At 47.6% G+C, this 12,048-nt stretch overlaps 1 long non-coding RNA gene across 2 annotated transcripts; it reads left to right on the top strand.

Annotated features, from left to right (window-relative positions):
* The first annotated feature begins 1,495 nt into the window (after nucleotides 1-1,495).
* Nucleotides 1,496-11,577, top strand: LOC143372960 (uncharacterized). 2 transcript variants are annotated; one of them, XR_013086397.1, is made up of 3 exons: nucleotides 1,496-2,047; nucleotides 3,027-3,519; nucleotides 10,263-11,577. It is a non-coding gene; the product is annotated as an uncharacterized LOC143372960 (long non-coding RNA). The 2 variants fall into 2 exon arrangements; XR_013086396.1 differs by lacking the exon at nucleotides 10,263-11,577 and adding an exon at nucleotides 4,556-6,450.
* The last annotated feature ends 471 nt before the right edge of the window (nucleotides 11,578-12,048 follow it).

A 12,048-nucleotide genomic window follows, 5' to 3' on the forward strand; every position in this document is an offset into this window, starting at 1 on the left:
CGTAATGCCGAGTGTACTCGCGCAGAGCGAACGCGGTTCCGTTATTTATACATGCGTGACATTTTCCGATTCGATTCGTCTCGCGTACGCGGACAGGTTGACGCTTTCGGTGTTCTGTCGCACGCAGCCTCTGCCAAGAAGCGCTAACGCGCTGCCAGTTTACACGATAACGCGTAGCCGAGCGTACCCGCGAACCTACCGCTCGATTATAGCACGCTATGCCCACATTCTCATTATAATTAGATCGCCTCTAAATATGAACGTTTAAAAGTAACTATCTCTCCCCTCGCGTAACGCCGGCATTCGCGTGACGAGTGAAATCCGTTTCGTTAAAGTTGCTCGTTAGACGACCGGGCCATCGTTCCTGGTAACTGGGCATCGAGGTTGGTGAGGGTTCTTCTTTCCAGCGACGAAACGCGGAGCCTTTGTGCTTAACATTCAATTAGCAGATTTGACTTTTTAATTTTTTTTTAGGGGTCGTGGAGGGTGGTAGGATTCTGCAGAGCTTAATTTGGCTGTTTTATTGTCATAGCATGAATTAAAGTATTTTATTGAATAAATGATGCGAAGGAGTCAGAATTTTGTTTCTTTATTAGAGTTCGTAGTGAGGATAGGAATTCTCCGTAGCGTGCGTTCAACGTTCCTTTGTCGCGCGTCGTGTAAACGAGCCCTAAAATTACTTGTGATTTGTAGAATCACGCGGCCATCGTCAACTTGACACTCGTCACGTTTCGTCACGTGAATCTGCGGCCTGCCAAGAAATCCGATGACACAGTATCGGTAGAGAGTTCGAACAGTGACTCGTCGCCACGGAACATGTAGGTCATTATTTTTATTCCCACTCGACTACCGCGTCGATCAAAACAATCGATGTAGGACAATAGGTAGACACTCTCCTTTCGATTAATAATTTATCGCGATCGGTGCGTCTCGAGTTGTTTCTACTAGAAGCAATGTTTAACAATACGATTGGTCTTCCTATAGATAGCACCGATAATCCACCAATAGAATCCTCAGAATCCCTCATGATTTAATTCAAACATTCATTCAAATTCATTCATAGACATCAAGTTTTTGCGATCCCTACCCAAAATATCTACTGCTAACAAACTAATTAACTTCTCCCTCCAAAAGAATCTTTCAACGAGAACCAAGGCCCTTATACAAAACCTCCAATCAATTCCCAAAATCCTACATACAGTATGTCCTCCAAAACCAAACTACAATCTCAGCCACCCACCAAAACCTCAACCACACCAACTACGACCACCACACACCAGGTACACAGCAATTGCAACCCCCCGCATCGAATCAGTCACGCGCCTACCACAAAAACGTCCCCCATTATCGCTTTCGATACTAAGAACTCCTTCCGAAAGCAAGCAAAAGCATAGCAAAAGCCCCACCAGCGTTCCCCAATTCAATCCACCCATCATCGGCCTCTCGTTCCCGCGAGGACCGCGGCGAGAACTAAAAAGCACGGAATAAAAACGTTCCAGGTAGCCCCGGCTGGGCTCCTTCCACGGAATCGGTTGACACTCGCCGCCGTCTGCCAAGAAGCCCGATTACACGGTACCGACGCGGCCGTTTACAACGCTCGTGTGCCGCAGGACGGGTCGCCCGAGTTGGAAGGACAGCGGTTTTAAAATAAGCTGCCGCTCCGCGGGTCCCAGCGCTCTGCCAATGCCTATCGGCCCGAGCGACCAGTCTGTTGTTGGACGTGCGCGCTCTACCTTTCAGCAGTCGTTGATCGTGCACCGTCCTCGCAGCAGCCCGTGTGACCCCCGTGTGCAGCTCAGCCAGTCGCGCCGTCCGCTTCGCCCGCTCGGGCGCATCCAGCCGAGGCGTTGCATACGCGCCGAGCGTGTCGCGTGCGCGCCCGAGCCCACCGTGCCATCCGCGAGACGACCCGCCAGTCTCGCTCTTCCCAGTCTCGTTTTCCGCGTGCAGGGGGCAAGAGAGGGCGGTTTGCGCGCCAGGTGACACGTGGTGCCGGTTCCCGCGTAGCGCGAGTGCACCTGGATGATTTGCCCGCAGAGTTCCACGGGTACGTACACGGGATCGTCGCGGGTCGCGTTACGCGGCCCCTCGCTGTGCGCGCGATATTGGGTTACGGAAGGTGATTCCCTTGAAAGGATATCCCGCGCCCTTGGGAGCGGTAGAAACAGAGGAGTTGTCGTCGAGAATCTGTCGTAGAAATTCATTTGTGCTTTGTGATGGACAAGGGACAGGGAAGGTGTTCGAAGACTCGATCGTGCGATCTGGGAGTGGTGGTTGTTCGATTCCGGGGGTGGTATTTGGGGTCGCGAAGAGACGTTCTGGGGGCGCTCCTCTGCCGTCGTTCCTCTCGGGCTGTCAGCTGTGTTTCGTTATTTTAAGACGAGGAGCGTATAGTAAACAATGATGCGCACAAGATACTGAATTCATTGGGGGAGCAGGGGTCTGGTGTTTTGCAAGAGATACGACGAGAGCCGCCTCGCGTATTAATGCACCGGGATATTAGAGAGCGGGGCAAGTTTGTACACAAAGGCAGGGCTGGATACAAACGGGCGATCAAAGGGGCAATGTTTCCCGTGGCACTTCATTAAACGCGCGCAAGCGTGCTCCGCGCTGATACACTTGCTTTTCCTCCCTTCGTCTTAGTCTTCTTCTTTGTTTCGCCCGTTAACTCGCTACTTGGCTTCCCGCGTATTTTTGCGTTAATGGGGGCACGGGAGACAGGGAGATGCGCTGCATTTAGAAGATCGATTATTCTTGGAAACGTCGCAGCGTGCGTTCTCCAATGTGTATTGTTGCAAACGCGCGCTCCATTGCGATCCTCGGGCGGATCGCCTTAACTCGCGCCGCTTCGTATTCCACCCCCGCCGAATATTGTTGCGCAGCTAGCTTAGGATTAACAGCAGCTCGGGCCTGCTCATTCGTTTAGCCGTTGACATCTCGATCGTTCCGGGAAAGAAAGTCGTATGAATTGCACGCACAGCGGGTGTCCGGTTACCGTCGGCTGACCACAAATATTTGAATTACAGGAAACGGTGGTGAACGATAGTCGGGTGAAAAACGATCGTTTCCAATCGAGAAAGCAATTGTGCCGGACAGGCGGAGCGTGGAGGGACCTACGCGATCCCATTAGAGATTAATCAGTGCATCTGTTCGGTAACGAGCCGCGTGATCGAAAGTGGCCGGGAGGTGATCTCTCTCAGTGAATCCCCGAAGCGGTCGAGGCGGAGAAAGTGGTCGAAGCCGGTGCATGGTCAGACATCGAGCCGCCGCCGCCGCCGCCGATCCACGACTTTCCCCCCCGGCGCGCTGAAAAGTGACCAGTGGTTAAAAGCAGGAGGATAAAAGGGGAAAAACAAAGAGCCCCTGACGGGAATTATGTGACGATCGAGCAGATGTCTGGCGTTAGTTGCGTCGAATCGGAGCCACGATATTCCGCACCCTGTTATTCCAACATCGACGTGGCACTCATGGGAATTCAAAGCACCGCTCAGTTCGTCGAGAAGTACCACCACATTATCGGTGAGAGAGAATATTAATTCACACTCGTACGTTTAAGGTGCGAATCCACGACGAAAATCCTCAGCAACAATTAACTGTAAACAATGGAAATAGTCGCGAGAGATGAGATTTTCGAAAATATATCGCGAAACTAGTTTCACGAGAGTTCAGTTTCGTGCAGCTAATGATGAAATAATTAAAAATTAATAGAATAATGAAATAATTGTCTCGTGAGATTAAAGCCTCGCGAGAGACGCGATCGTCGATTTGCACCTTTGAAGTTTTAAACAGAGGAACGGGGAATGGGGCACTGCGAGATTAAAGTTGAAGGACTTTGGTGTTCGATCTCTTCAACGCTATGTTATGCAAGTTTGCAAAAAGCCGTCCATGCAAATGTGTGTTGGCGCAAGCGTAACGTATATAATATGCGTCGCGAGGAGGTCGAGAAAAAGGCACGTAAAAAGTTATACACTCTGGAATGAATATCTCGCGGAAGTAGCAGCGCGTGCTTTTCGAATTCACAGTGAAAGTGACGCGGTCGGTCGCGCCGGTATAGGCTGCTGTAGATTCAAACGGAGTATTCGATAATACGTTGCGGAGGTTGTAGAATCTCGGTATAATTTCCTCGGGCGCCATAAATCTGCCAGCTTGAATGTAGTTCCGCGCTGAAAACTTCGGTCACCGCGGCGCGCGTGCAAGTGAAGTAAAGCCGATCGTCTTGCATGTGCAGGGCCCGTTAACATCACGCCAGCGGATTTATTTATGAAAATGTTATAATCTATTTACTCTTATATTACGAGCGCATTCACGTGTCGCCGCGAGATTGAGCACGAACCACGCTGCGCGGGAAGCCTTTCCTCGATTAACGCTAGACTATTTCGCGTTGCTTCAACTTTTATTTTGCAATAAAACTTCCACTTTCATCTTCGTACGTGGCTTCTTATCGACAATTCTATCCCGCTTGGTGATTCGCTCTCGCAGCTCCCATTAGCGTTCCTCTGTGAAACCACTTTCGCATCTTCGAGCGATATAAATCAAAGATTATGTTTCCACGTAGAAAGTATTAATTTCGCGGTAACGCGCTCGGTCATTGGCCGACGGTTGGAACCGTGTTAACAAACCTCCCAGCACAATAATCCACTCATCCCCGTTTTTCGCGAACAAAGTCATTCAGGAATTGCGCGGAGCCCAGAGGAATATACAAAGGGGATCCAAGCCGACATGTGTTGCCTTTCTCTTCCTCCCTCTTCGCTCCTCGATCCCTCAAGTGCCCCGACACTCCGACAGTGGTGAATCGTCTCTTTTTTTTTCCGAAACTTTCTTGCACCACGTAAATCAAGCGGTCCCACCTTTCCCTCGATATAAAAGCTAATTCCCCCGCAGTTGCCGTTAAAAATAGAACGAGAACGGTGCGTGTCCGGCTCGAGAATCGAACGTGCACCCTCGAGCCGCGTAGTTTCCAGATACCTAACAGAGCACACGTCGAACGTCCGCGCCGTATAGACGCATCGGGGAGATCCATTCGTCCCCGTCACCTTTTCAAAGCTTCCTCCAATGGACGTGGCTGTCACGAATATCCCGACTGGATTGCGAAGCTTCGCTGCAAAATCCGCGGGGCAGCATCGGTGCCTCGGGATCGATGTCGCGCTCGTATCATCGGGAAGGATCTATAAATACGTGGACGACCGTCGACAGCGAGAGAAAGACAACGTAGACGAAACTTCGGAGTCCGAAGTTCGGACCACTCCTAAGCAATCTGCGAGTAGGATCTGGCCGTTTATTTTACGAGCGCTTTCTGTAGCCGTTGATGAAACGTGATCGACAGTGCCTCGGACAGCGATCCAGCGGGGGTGGGGCCCTGTATCCACGAGCGTGTGTTGCGCGTGTATATATATATATATATATATTTAAAATCGTTTCGTCAGGGATTTTCCCGGGCCGTCTTGAGTACGTCAAGAAGACTGACGGCGTCGATAATTCATCGACGGTCGAATCGGTTCCCGCTGCGTCCCGTTGATCGGGTTTCCTTCGTCGCGCTTCCTGCTCGCCTCTGGCCAGCACGCGATCGTCCTTGCCTTTCGGCGAGGATGCACCTCGGCTAATGAGAAAATCGATTCGCTCGTAACTCGTGTTTATTGATAGCGTGTGGTGCTCCTCGATGGTCGGGGATCGAAATGAAGCGGCGGTATTTTTAGGGCGCCTCTTCTCAAATATGCCTTTCACGCAATCTCGCGGAGCAACGGAAACACACCCTTCGACTTAATACGCGCCTAGAGGGAGCGGGGCTAGGGGCTCCGATTGATGGTGCTTGCGGTTCTAGGAGAAAGAAGAAATTGCGATTGGGAGATAATTAAGTAGATTCTTACGGGGATGGAGAATTTATCGCCGTCTCTTTAATTGCGGTGCCTTGATTCGTTTCGCTTTGACGATCCACGGGAGAAGAGGATCGGTAAAAGTTCGCGAGAGTTACATTGTATAACTAGAATGTTAGTTGGCCAAGGGAAACGCGAGTGTAGTATTACCTGCGTTGAAATAGGCGCGACCGATTCCAAGGCTCAGCTCGCGGCCATTGTAAATATTTCTTCTGGACCGCGAGCGCGATGCGAAAAGGGCCTTTATTTCGCGCGTCGATTCTGCCGCGAGACTCGCAGGGATCGTTTTCATGGATTCCTGCCAGCTTCGGCCGCGGATCGTAGATAGGTGTTTGTGTACACTCGCGTACGTGCGCTACGCCCGCGCGAAAATCGTGTTGCACGGGCGAGCCGCTCGGGCCATACGTCAAGGAAAATTTCCGGTTGACAGCCGCTCGGCTACGTCACGGCTTTGAAATAATGCCGTGGGTAACTAGCTTCCGTGAGCCTTCTACGCTCGTAACGATCTTGGACACGATCTCGATCTCTCGCTGTTACGTATTGCGCGCGCATCGGTTACGCCGACGCGCGCGCGTTTAGATCCTACCACTGAACGGGGAAATCGAGGGATGCTGGACTAGTCTTGTATTACACTTTGGGCGAGAAAGAAAGGCGCAGAGTCAAAGAGATTTCCTTTTATTTATAGATCTTTTTACAAGTCGAACGCGCGTGAAATTTCTCCGTGCAAGGCTGAAGCAGACCTTACGAACGTCGTGTGAAAGGTTCTCGTGAATTTTTCCACGAAGCTCGGGGGAAACTGCTTGGGGTAGGTACCTTCGCAGCCTACGTTTGGGAACTCGAAACCCGCTCGGCTTTCGCGGCGTACAGCGGACGATTTATCATTCGTTGGAGTCTTTGAATAGCTTTAGATCCTCGATCCTCGGCAGACGTGAGAACGCTGGTGGTTGATAAAACCAGCGGCGGCTATTTCCGAGCGATCCAAATATTTTTCTTTCGTTATCCATCATTCCCTTTGGGTAGATCACGCCTGGTAATTAGATACCTCGTTGCGAGAGCCTTGGTGATTCAGTGGAATATGGGCAAGGTATTCTCGGAATACCTTTGTCTTGGCAATGCCTTGTAGAATAATCGAATGAGTAGCGCTATTCGTCTTGCTGTCAGAAACTAATAGCGACACCACAGAATATTTCAAATAAATATCGCTGCGTTTCGAGTGGGTCATTGCATAGTGGACGTAGCCTCTTCATGGCTGGTCATCGTTATTTTCGTAAATGAGATCAAGTACATCTCTTTACGCGGCATTGTAGCTCTACGAAAGACGAAAACAATGACTTGTATCGCTTAAGGAGGCACAATGACGCACTCATTACGCCGAGGAATTAATCTTCGCATTAAACTCAAGGACGTCTGTTGATCAACTCTAAGGCTGCATTAATTCGGCATATATTGTATTAATTTGCAACTTGACCTTCTACCGCGCAAATTAATGAATCATCATCTTCGTCTCTCAACTCTTCCCATCGCCAGAATCCAACGCGAAGACCCCCCATTCGAGATCAACTACAAAACACGAACAATAGGGTTTATACAAAAACTGATTTTCGAGAAAACCGGTTTTCGAATTCCACTATTCCCCAAAAACCGGCTAAACTAGTTTTCAAATTCCACTATTGCCCCAAAACCGGTTAAACCGTTTTTCGAATTTGCACAAAAAATACAATTAAAATAGAAAAAAATATTTGTACTTCTTTTAAAAATGTTCAGTTCTTTTAAAAGTATTTATGGAATTATAAGCATATATCAAAATAAAATATACTCTATCTATGCAAAACCAAATAAAAAAACTAAGATAACTAAAATCTGTACAAAATATAAATTATAAATCTTTATTTCATTTAGTATTTTTCTTCCGAAAATATGAACTCATGAAGATTAGTTTTACAGTAAACTGTTACCTACTACAATATCCTTGTGTCCGAGGCGATTTCAAGTCAAAATGTTAACGTTCTCAATTAAATAGTTAATTCATTTTTACATATTAACTCAAGTATATAAAACCGGTTTTTAAACACGGTTTTTAAAAACCGACAAACCCTAACGAACAGCCTGTACATACCACCATATCCCCTCAACCCCCTGCATCGAAACTCCCAGTTGGAACTCAGTTAGACTTCAATCTGCGCCCGAGATTAGCGCAGCCGATATTGAAAAGCAATCCCGCGGCACGGACCAGGAAATGCAGCGCGAAATCACTTTTACTAAAATCGAGCGTGTACCCGCCGAGCTATTGGCACCGCACCGTCTGTATCAATGAAAAAGCTACGTTACTACGGTGCTACGCGCGATAAATCGAACCGGATCCTCATAATCCTTCCGACAATGTAACACGGCCGAGAGATCGATATACTCGTGCACGCGGCGGCGCGCGTAGTATTTGGCAAGGATCCCCGTTCCGCCTGCGCGTACAATCCGGCCGGCTGGCACACGGCGGGCCGCATAATCCATAAATAAAGCTCTATCCGCCTTCGAATCGGCCTGGTCGCGCGCGCAAACGCGGCTGCAGGTAGGCCGCGCGGATTATCGGCCCCCGGCATTGCCGCCCGGTTCACGCGGGCACTGCGAGCGGGCCGCGTACACGTGTAGGCAGAGCGGCGCGGCGCACAGTGGGACGGATCGACACTTAAGTAGGCATTCACTTCATTTTTTTACATATTTCATCATTTAGTGATTACTAGCTTTAGATTACAGAACTTAGATACTGATTTAAAAAAAAAAGTTTTTTTTTTGTGAAAATAGACACATTCATCTGGATCAGTTTACCGCTGGAAAGTTTTTAGGCGATACACAAACACACAAATATATAAACTTTCTGCTTTATTACAGATTATCTTATACTTAAGATAATAAATACAAAAATCATTTACATCTCTGATAAGAAACTTAAGTAAAATACAGAACTTGATTATGTATCCGAATCATCTAGCAAAGATAATGTTTCTGGACACATTTGTTTTCTCCGCTCTGTTCTTATCAATGGGATCGGAGCTTATTAATAAATTATTTAGAACATCTTGATTTGTCATTTTTCGGCTGCTTTTTCTTACGTGTAATTCCCCAAAACTCGATTCCAATCACTCTTTGATTACATGCATGATTCATTCTTATTTATCTAGCGTTTCATTCATAGTTTTCCATGTTTCACACCTCTGCGTGCTTCACTTCCAACATATATTACTTATTATTATATTTTAACATTACTCAATTAGAGTATTGTGAAGTTAAAAACGTTCATTTTGCACCATTAATATTGAAAATAAAAAATTGAAGCAAAATAGTATATTTTTCCTGACTTGCACCTGCTTTTGAGCAAAAACTATCAATTTTTCAAAGGGTCTGTTGCGGGAGGATGTAAATATTTGAATTTTGTGAAATTGAATCTATCCAGAATTATGATGTATGCTTGAATTTACGAACAAACACGAACAATTCTTTTAATTTAGAAAACTACGAAAATGGTAACAGAAATCTTAATTTGGCAATAGAATATAAGTATTTTAATTTTTCATTGCAGGAACAGAACTAACTAAAACTATTCCAATGTAAAAATCTGATCATTTTCTAGAAATGGAAATCTAACATTTTTTTAAGAATATTTAATAGAGGAACCCCCGAAAGCCCGAAATAAAGATTTCAAAAACTACTGCGAATTATACGCGAAAAGAGCAGCCGAAAAATGACAAATCAAGATGTGATTCTAAATAATTTATTAATAAGCCCCGATCCATATAAATATATGGAAAACAACACCAAGAGTCCCATTGTTAAAAAGAGCGACGAGAAAAAAAAGATTATTGTATTTATTATACAATATATTACCTGCTATCTTAGATTATAATCAATAAATTATGAACTATGTAAAAAAATGAAGCGAATGCCTACTTAAGTGTCGATCCGTCCCACTGTGCGGCGGTTGCACGCCACTACGAAAGGCCAAAGGCCTTTCCGGGTCTAGGATCCTCTCTCTCCTCCCGCGTGTATTAGAGGTCTTGGAATAAGCCGCGAGAAGCTGAAGAAGCGGCTCGCGTGCACGTGCCGTGGACTCGGGCGTCCCATTTCCACGGCTTCCTCGGCTAGACGCGAGCGAGCTAGCACGCTAGCACGCGATGTCCCGCGTACGATCATTAACTATTAACACTCGCACGAGACGCCGCGCCATTAATGGGACCAGAACCTTGAGTCTCGATTAGGCGTTTCTCGCTCGCCGGCCCGTCGCATTAGTCGCGCGCCACGCTCGATCTTTCTCCCTCGCGCGCGCACAGTGGAAATAGCCGGCGTTTCGGCTATTTTCGACGGCCTGTCTGCGGGTGTGACTGCTTTTATTCGTCGTTCCAGGGAAGGAACTTTCACGGAAAACGCGCGATTCCGGCGACCGCGGGGATAGTTCCCGGGGCCTCTACAGCCGGCAGAGGATTTTCCGTTGTTCGTGGAACGTACTGGCGCTTTTGTCGCGGAAGGCTAGATTTTCTGAGAAACCGAGGTAGTAGGGGAGGGACGGATGGTAATTTTCGTCGGGGCTCGAGGGTCGGTTTCCTGGGAATTTGTAATAGTCGAGGAACGTGAGCGCAATTTTCGCGTGCTTGTAATTAGGGTGGAAAGGCGAGTAGCACTGGTAAGTGGAATAGACCGCCATTGGTCAGACACGGAGCGATGGTTCAGGGATCAGTTAGACAGGAGGCGTTTGTTGCGATAGAATTATTCTGCATACAGTTCGAACAGAAACGCATTTTTTATGCGTCTTCAATTTAGAATGTACCCTGTTGTTTAAACAAAAGCGGCCCGTGTAGCTGGGTACGCTTACGCGGACTAAATTCGTGTATGACATAATAGTGACGTTACTCCGTGACATAATACCAAGATTACCGACATCACGTGTTCCAGTCATTAGCGACAATCTTCCAGATGCTCTGGTTAACTAGTAAATCCAGCCTGATTCAATTTAGCTCTCCTTATTTCATTGATCTTTTTACAGAAACTTTAAATTCGCGTTTCAAAGTTCACCGTCGATAAAACTTGGAACGAAACCCTCCGGCCGAAAGATCCATTCGGTAACTGAGGAACCGATTCTATCGATGCATAGTTCATTCGAAGTCGTTCCCAAAGGAATTACCTGATGCTGGAAAATTTGGTTCGGTGGCATTCCTTGTATCAGCGCTTGCTAATTCTTACAGACTCCGATTGCTTACTGGATAAGTCAGCCTTCTGATTATCAAACTATTTCACAATGCATCGTAATCTTTATCGATACGATGCCCACCACTTTGTGGGACGGTTTCAGTGATCCGTGAATCGATGTGTCCAAGTACCGATGTCGGGAAAGATAGCGATTCCACTTAGCTCGCCAGCGTGGCTGCCACCTGACGAGCTTTCGGGAAAATAGGGAGCGCGGTCCGTACGGTGGCGACTCCGCTGGCTGATTCTACTGCGAAAAGCTGCGAGCTTTTCAGACAGCAAGCTCGCGGCGCACGCGACGGACGGGCAGGAGTGGCTGGCGGCGCGTGCGGCGACCTTGCGATATTTTTGCGCCCCGCTAAAAATAATTCGCGCATTTTATAATACGACCGGCGAGGACTGACCGAGCCTCGCCGATCGTCGATCGTTCCGCTACATGTTGCACGGCACGTTTCGAAAATTCTACACCCAAATCCCGAGCAAGAGGCGCGCGAAATGCTCGCCGCTCGATCCCGATCTTCGTTCCCGATCGCGGCCCCTTTTTCCTGGGAAGAGATAAATAAATCGGCGCGCAAATAAACTTGGACCGATCGTGACGCCCGCAGAGACGGAAATATTGACGGTAGGGTGTGGTCCGGGGTGTATTTTGTTAGATCAAATTGGAATCTTTAGAAGAGACGATACTCTGCGCTGCGTAAGATGAATAATTCATCAAGTATTCCGAGAAGCTTGCTCGATCGACAGCTGATACTTCTGCACGATTGTTACTGGATACTGTTGCAAGTGATGCGGCGGCGTGTTCGATGCACGATTGAATTTCACGCGGAGCTTTTCAAGTCGCGTCTAATTGTATTGCCATTAATCTGAGCGACGTTTATTTTTGGGCGATGCTCTCATCCAGACATTCGATATACGATCCCTCGGATGCAAAGCATTAATTTAATTATTT

Source organism: Andrena cerasifolii, chromosome 9 (assembly GCF_050908995.1).
Source record: "Andrena cerasifolii isolate SP2316 chromosome 9, iyAndCera1_principal, whole genome shotgun sequence".
In the NCBI taxonomy this organism is placed as follows: domain Eukaryota; kingdom Metazoa; phylum Arthropoda; class Insecta; order Hymenoptera; family Andrenidae; genus Andrena; species Andrena cerasifolii.